Source organism: Perca fluviatilis, chromosome 21, assembly GCF_010015445.1.
Source record: "Perca fluviatilis chromosome 21, GENO_Pfluv_1.0, whole genome shotgun sequence".
NCBI classification, from domain to species: Eukaryota; Metazoa; Chordata; class Actinopteri; order Perciformes; family Percidae; genus Perca; species Perca fluviatilis.
The window spans coordinates 10,648,366-10,657,007 of NC_053132.1; positions in this window are offsets into that span (position 1 = coordinate 10,648,366).

An 8,642-nucleotide genomic window follows, 5' to 3' on the forward strand; every position below is an offset into this window, starting at 1 on the left:
GGGAAAAGTCAAGTACATAATTATTAATTTTAATTATGGTTAAAATACTGATCAAAAGTAACAGTCCAGTATGAAGAAGCCATTTTATATTTTGGTTTATAGTGACTCTTTGTTAATTTGCAAGAGAACAGCTTCAATTTTGTTTATTTATTTCAATTGCATAATGTACATTTATTATTCATGTAGATTGCTCCGCTAAGTGTCACAGCATTGCACAGAGAAAATTAGGATGTAGAGGTAGGAAATTCCTCACAGCAACAGAGGATTTCCAACGAGACAGAGCACGCTTGCTGTTGTCCAATGAGATGAGCATTGTTCACACACTGTCATCTTCCTTTGTAACTGCAGGCAGAGGCTGATTAAACTGTCTGTTACCAACCTGACCGTCTCCGAGGGATACGCAAGACATCACATAGGTCACACAATCATATGATTTTCCAAATAGATTTGCAGGGTGCAATTTGTGATGAAAGCATGGGGGAAGGGGGGGGGGGGTTAGGGTGGTTTTGTTTTTGTTTTTATCATGCACAACAAAACAAAACATGCAAGAATTAAATCCCCCTTCCAATACCATGAATATATTGCCACTCGACAGGTCATGCCAAAACACTAATGCACTTCAATATCCGATGGAAAATAATCTCAAATAGCACAACGGGGTGTCAACATAAAACACAACGCTTTTAAGCCGGAGAGCAGAGTTCACTGCGGCGAAAACAAAATACTTTCACCCAGGAAACGCTCGTTTCGTTCCTCGGGAGTGTTTTAATCCAAATCCGATCTTTTTCCTAAACTTAACAAGTCGTTTTAGGTGCCTCATCGCCGCATGACGCTCACTTTTTCTGGCTTAACTCAACTACCATGGCCCTCATCTGGCGGTGCCTGTAGCCGGTACATTTAGTCCCCACTGGGGATAAAAGAAAATTGAGCAGAGGCAGGGATATGTTGATCAGAAAGGGGGAAATCCCACGCTGAAGGCCACGATCTTGTGATCCCACACCAGTGTTGCAAGTGCCCGCTTGTTGCCTTCTTGGAGTCTTTTTTGAATGGTAGTTCACCATTAATCACCAGGATAAAACCCTGCAGTCCAGGTGGACACAGAGTGACACTGAGAATCGCTTCTGTCTTGAAAGGTTCTGGTGTATGATACAGGGTATATCCACGCCGCCTCCCTGGGGCTGTGACCAATGGGACTGTTCGCCCGAATATTTCTCTCTCTCCACTCTCACAACGGGATGTTAAATCTCTTGGATCAAACGGCTGTCTTCCCAGGATGATGTTTCCAACTAGACATTTCTGGGAGCTTTTTGATCCCACGAGCACCGCATTCAGCTCTGACAGAAAGAAAGTGAGACAGAGATAGTAATATGAAAAAAATATTAACACTTGAAGACATCTTTCATTCACATTATTAGACTTTATGGACTCACCTTTGGCAGATTTCTTCATGTATCTTCTAATAGATCAACAGCATATCTTATTGTAGATGAGCTAAGATTGGACAAGATAAGAACCTGTTCTGAGCCACATTCAGATTTCTGTGTTCTGCACCGTGCCAGTAAATCACACCTGTTAGCTTGTTTCATAGAACCTGTTTGCTGTTTGTTGGATTCCTCCAATTATACTTTTTTCTGTCAAGTTTTGAAATGTTTATTATATATCTACAACAGCCACATGTGGTGAGGTGTACCCTAATAAACTTCTCAGATGTCACAAATTTATCCAAAACATATTCAATAGGTCAAATTTCCAAACACTTAAACATGGTTTATGTGCAGCATTTACATTTGTATATTCTTGCTGTCTTAACAGAGGGAGTGACATTTAAAAGTGTACAGAAAAATCTGAATAAATGAGCAGAGAAATGCAAATGTAAAAATATTGTGGGGGAACATGTCACACTTTTTTTCCCTTTTACTTTCTTACCCATCCTATAACCCTTTCCTCATTTTCAAGAAATTTTCGATGGCTATACAGATATTCAACATAAAAGATAACGTGTCAAATTTGGCTTTAAATACAAACACTCCCGGCATTCGCACCCGTTTATGCAGCACAAGAATCTGGGCAAATTCGACAAATGCATACAGCATGAGCAAATATGTAAATTCTAATGCGCATTTGTGAATTGAAGTTATATATTTGATTTATTACTGTTATTGATTTATTTTTGTCTCAGTAGTTTAATCAGTACTTGTGTTATACTTTTATTTTTATTGTTACATTGTTGTCACATAAATGAAGCATTATTTGAGTTTGAGATATCATGTGGACAGCCAGAAGACCAGATAATTCTATGATAGGTCTGTGTCAGCTGTCACTTCCTAGAAAATCTGTCATTCAGTGCTGGTATGTTGTTGAACTGGTTGTTCTGGAGCGATTCCAGGTCCCGGAGCAGCTTGCCAGTGTCGACTTCTACCAGCGGCTGCTGCCAGCTCCCTTACATAACCAAATTAATAGGAATACACACATGCCGATGCTGGTTAATGTCTTGGTGCAGTATGTTTCCCTGTATATATGTATGTATGTGTGTGTATGTATATATATATATATATATATATATATATATATATATATATATTATTTTAAGGTAATATTGTTAATATATATTGACTCAATCAACAATATGTGAGCAGCATTTTAAGCTGCATATCTAATACCAGTATGCCACAGAAAGCTTGCCAGCATGACCAGTAATGCCCTAGTAATACCATTTCATCTGTCCTAATAATTATTCATGTTACAGTAATCCAGCTCTCTGGAGTCAAATGGTTTTCTCTGTCACTTTAAAGGTGCAGTAAGTGATGCTGTGCTATGATTGTTGATATTTGAACTCAACTACCAAACAACTACAACCCCTCCCTTCAGAAGCTCCGTCCCCCATATTCACAGACTGATAACACTGACATGCCCCCCTCCCCACCATCAACTGTCACAGCCTGTTGCTGATTGGCTGGAATAGTGTTTTGTGGCTCGTGCACTCCTTTCTGTTTTTTTTTCTGTTCACACAGCCAGGGCTGTATATTAACACAGGAAGAAGAGAGCTAGGTGACCGTGAGGATATATTCACTGAATTTGACAAAAAGTGTATTGGATTAACATCACTTAATAGACCTTTAACCCACTTCTGGCTCTTTCTGGGGTCGCTGGTGTGGCTGTACTGTTCATTGGTATAATGGAAATTCAACTAAATGACCTTATAATCAAATGTTTATTCTTCAGTTTAGTCTTTTTTGTCCAACAGCTGGCAGTTTTAAAACAAGAACAATAAGGTGCTAAATATGTGATAGCAAGATTCAGTAGTTCAACACAGCATTACTTCAAAATGGGTTCTAATGGGGTATTACAATAAGCCTGTATTGGCTAAGGAGTCAATGATACATTGAAAGTTGTTTTGTTGACTGTTTTATCTGACCCCTGCAGTGCCTCTGCCAGCCCTCTCAAACATGTATATATGACTCCAGAAGAGAGGTGCTGACACAGAGAGAGAACAGGAGAGGTGAAAGAAGAAGAAAATAAAAAAGAGCTGGATCCAAACACCAACTGACATGATACCTATAGTATCTGCTGGACTAGATGCCCTCAAGTGTTTCCCCCTGTATGCCTGCGTCTAGGTTAGTGTATGTGTGCACCACAACTGTCACTGCATATATGAATTTCTGCAACTTGAGTTTGTATCTTACAGTGTAATTTGTCAGTCAGTATGTGTGACTGCTTCTGTTCAGGGTTTTAGTGATACAACATTTCACCTGGTGGCTGTATTGGGGTTTCCTAGCTCTTAAGCCACTGTGTGTGGCCCTTTTAATGTGATTATATTATGTTTTAAATTATTCTAATAGTTAAGCGTTTTTTTTGTCGAAGAATTTGACAATCTAGTGAAAATTGGCACTGTCTATTCGTTGCTTTCAGCCATTTCCTCTCTGTGTCTCCAGGTCAGATATTTTGTGTGTGAGAGAGAAGGGGACATTTGTAGTCTTTTTTTATACTAACACTGAAGGGCGCCAAGGTAAAGCAACCTTGACTGTGAAGCTGACTTCATAGTATTCTGGACTGACAACGGTTCATTTACCAGATAGTCCTGGCGGCGCCGGAAGTTCCGCCTGATGTCCCTTACCTTCTGCTTTCTTTGTGTTTACGTTAAACTCCGGTCACATCCAGGAAAAGCAAATGGAACCTCTGAGCTAGCAAGCTAATACACACTGAAAATGTTTTTGAAGAAAATTTGGATTGTGCAACAAGGCAGGGAATGATTGTAAAGATTTACAAAGAATATGTTTATGTAATTTACTCTCTAACTGGGACCTTTGGGACCGATTAGCAAGATTGCTGTGGACGAAATACACAGGGCGATAACATAACATCTGAAACTCTTTTTTGGGAACTACCAAAATAAAAAATATATATATTTTTGTTTATGGTTACTTATTAGACAGATGCTAAATATTACTGTATTTTCTTGAGCTACCCTGCTTTTTTCAATGTATCTCTTTTTTTTTTCATCTTTCTAGCCTAGTTCTAATTTATGATTTGCCACAAGCTGTTGATGTGGTTCTGGGAAATTGTGATATCAGTCCCACAGTCTGGCCGGCTGTCCATCACACCCAGACAGATTTTTTAAATGTCACTTATCTTAGGTATCTTGTCTGAAATGACACTAACCTCAGCTGTCACACAAGAAACTTCCAACACAGTTGACTGCAGTCCATGTGTGTTGGTTGTCTTCTTCTGACTTTGAAAAAAAGATCAAACCGCTGTCTCTAGTTCATAGATTCTCAACCCCTGAGTAAACAAGAGCAAAAAGAGCAATCTGTCCTCTTCAGTGAACTGTTGCTCAAGGAAACAATTAAGTAGTTCCTGAGAAAAGGAAGAATGAGCTCTGTTCTTGTTATTTCCTGGAAAATAAAGAGATAAGATATATAAATATATATAAATGACAAATAAGTCATGTATTGGTCCTACATGCACATATGCTTCACATGCATGCCATTTTGGATGCACACACTGAAAAAGCTGCAGCTACTGGAGCTGGCCAAATGGTTTATCAAGACACTTGCAGCATCTCCTGAGCAGCACGGATGTGTTGGTAAGGATGAGTAAAAATATGTAGAAAGCCTTTGAATCTAGGCCTCTGGGACTCTACATTTTCTCAAATCCCTCTATGTAGGCCTACCTAGCCTTAAAACACCAGTTCCAACTACTTGTCAACATCAAAATGTATATTATTTTTAATTGTTCATCCAAAATTTCAATGCCCTCCACAGTTAGTGAGTGGGCAAGCCCAAATATGATTCTGGCTGTGCTCAAAGAACCAGGGTTACAATGAATAACATTCATTAATTATAATTACTATTAATGAAATAACTCTTCTTTGCTACAGGCTTTAATTTATTGTTATTCCTGCATTGTTTGAACTTATTTTTGCTGTATATGTTTATGTAAGATTTACTTACAATTGTGTTTCTGTAAATGTTGCTTAATAGACTAATTTGGTTGTTAATGTAGACACAACAATCAAACATGTCTGCAACATCCTGGGCAGATCAACTTGATGCATGACCTGAAATTGGGTCATTGGATTTGAAGTGAATGATTAATAAATAACCTTATTTAACCTGAACAGGAATGTAATATGTAAGATGGAAGGAGGAAGGATGAGGGGGATCATGCCACACAGAGTTGTATTGTTTTGATCTTTGTATTAGCTGCTTTGTTTGTATAATGCTATGGTTGTGTAAGTGCTGTCCCAGATTCTGATCCTCTTAATGTCCGCCAGAACTCCCCGTCATAGGACCAGTTACTTTGTGGGACACGCGGTAAACATAAAATCAAAACATGCACCACCCATGCAGGAAGGATGTGTTTGTTTGTTAGATAGTTCAGTGAAAAGGAAAGGGGATGGAAGATAAATGTTTAAACATGCTGCAACCTTAAACTCACATGCAGAAGATGGAGAAATGTAAAAGTAAATGATTTAGCGCGGTGCTAAGAGAGAGGCAGACGTGCCGAGACCTTGAGGGCACAGGGGTCAAGCTTGGGAAATGTGGAAGATATTCTTTCCTGTCACTCACTTTCCTGTAACCAATCACATCTTTCTACAGGCCAAATGCTAAATTCCCACCACGTTAAATATGGTCCTTGGTCTCCCAGATTTTCCTCTTATCAACATTTAACATTCCAGAGGTGAGTTAACTTCTTCGAGTTTAAGGTAGTTATATTGTATTATGGAGCATTAAACAGCATTATAGAGCATTAGCAACATGTTGTTGAAAACAGAAGACGACAGAATAGGGTGTTATATAAACAGTAAATCGGGTTATGGGGGGCAGGGGTTAGTGTGCTTTATTTTGCAAAAACCAAATGCAAGCCCAAAGGCAAACAGAAAGGGATGGAGTAAGGAGAAAGAAAGGAGGTTGGGGAAACAAGGACTTTGTTATATAATAAAAGTGAGGCATCACAAGACCTTGCACTTCCCTCACGAGTGGACAAAAACTGGAAGATGGTCACGCTTAAATTCCTCAACATATTACAAATCAACATTCAGCCTCTGCCGTTCTCTTCGTCCACAAGGGAGAGCACCCTTGGCTAAATGTCATCTTGTATAGAGGTGAAAGGCATGCTTTATTGTTCACCCAGGAGCAGTTAGTCACAAGCAAACATATTCCTCTATCTCCCTCCGTACTGTAGAAGCTCAGATCCATTTGTATCCTCCCCAGAGATCATGAGAAAGAAATTAGCAAAGTTACACACAGATTAGTGCATCTCTGATCTCTAAGCTCAAATCAAAGCTGTGTCTGTCCTGTGACAGCACTAGCATAAAGCTGTGCATACATTCACATGGACAAATGTGATTTTCTTCAGTTGTGTTTGTAATTTTAAATTCAATAGTGTAATATTTGTATGCTTCTAGATTTAATGCGGCTATACTCCATCCATCCATCCATCTTCGTCCGCTTATCCGGGGTCAGGTCTCAGGGGCAGCAGCTCCAGCAGGGGTCCCCAAACTTCCCTTTCCAGAGCCACATTAACCAGCTCCGACTGGAGGTGTTCCCAGGCCAGGGTGGAGATATAATCCCTCCACCTAGTACTGTGTCTTCCCTCAGGCCTCCTCTCTGCTGGACGTGCCTGGAACACCTCCCTAGGGAGGTGCCCAGGGGGCATCCTTACCAGATGCCCAAACCATCTCAACTGGCTCCTTTCGACGCAAAGGAGCAGCGGCTCTTCTCCGAGCTCCTCACGGATGACTGAGCAGCCACCCTCCTGAGGAAACCCATTTTGGCCGCTTGTACCCTGGATCTCGTTCTTTCGGTCATGACCCAGCCTTCATGACTATAGGTGAGGGTCGGAGTGAAAATTGACCGGTAGATCGAGAGCTTTGCCTTCTGGCTCAGCTCTCTTTTCGTCACAACGGTGCGATAAAGTGAATGTAATACCGCCCCCGCTGCTCCGATTCTCTGACTAGTCTCCCGCTCCATTGTCCCCTCACTCGCGAAAAAACCCCAAGGTACTTGAACTCCTTCACTTGGGGTAAGGACTCATTCCCTACCTGGAGTAGGCATTCCATCGGTTTCCTGCTGAGAACCATGGCCTCAGATTTAGAGGTGCTGATTCTCATCCCAGCCGCTTCACACTCTGCTGCGAACCGATCCAGTGAGTGCTGAAGGTCACAGGGCGATGATGCCATCAGGACCACGTCATCTGCAAAAAGAAGCAATGATCCCCACCCCGACTACGCCTCGATATCCTGTCCATGAATGTCACAGTATTGGTGACAAAGCGCAGCCCTGGCAGATGCCAACTCTGACATGAAACAAATCTGACTTACTGCCAAGAACCCGGACACAGCTCTCGCTTTGGTCATACAGAGATTGGATGGCCCTGAGAAGGGACCCCCTCACCCCATACTCCTGCAGCACCTCCCACAGTATCTCCCAGGGGAACCAGTCATATGCCTTCTCCAGATCCACAAAACACATGTAGACCGGATGGGCATACTCACAGGCTCCCTCCAGGATCCTTGCGAGAGTGAATTGCTTGTCCGTTGTTAAACCACGACCAGGACGGAATCTTCAATCTGAGGTTCGGCCGAACCCTCCTTTCCAGCATCTTGTAGTAGACTTTACCAGGGAGGATGAAAAGTGTGATACCCCTGTAATTGGCACACTACCTCTGGTCCCCCTTTTTGAACAGGGCACCACCCCATTCTGCCACTCCTTAGGCACTGTCCAAAACTTCCACGCAATGTTAAAGAGGCGTGCCATCCAAGACCCCTCAACACCCAGAGCTTTCAACATTTCTGGACGGATCTCATCAATCCCCGGGGTTTTGCCACTGTGGAGTTGTTTGACTACTTCAGCGACTTCCACCAGGGAAATTGACAATCCCCCATCATCCTCCAACTCCGACATGTTAGTTGGATTAAGAAATTCCTCAAAGTGCTCCTTCCACTGCCCTATTACCTCCTCAGTTGAGGTCAACAGCATCCCATCCTTACTGTACACAGCTTGATAGGTCCCTTCTTCCCCTCCTGAGGAGGGGAACGGTTTTCCAGAAGCACCTAACTTAATAGCGCTCCACCTCCTGCACAAGTTCCGGCTCCTTCCCCCAGAGAGGTGACATTCCACGTCCCCAGAGCCAGCCTCTGC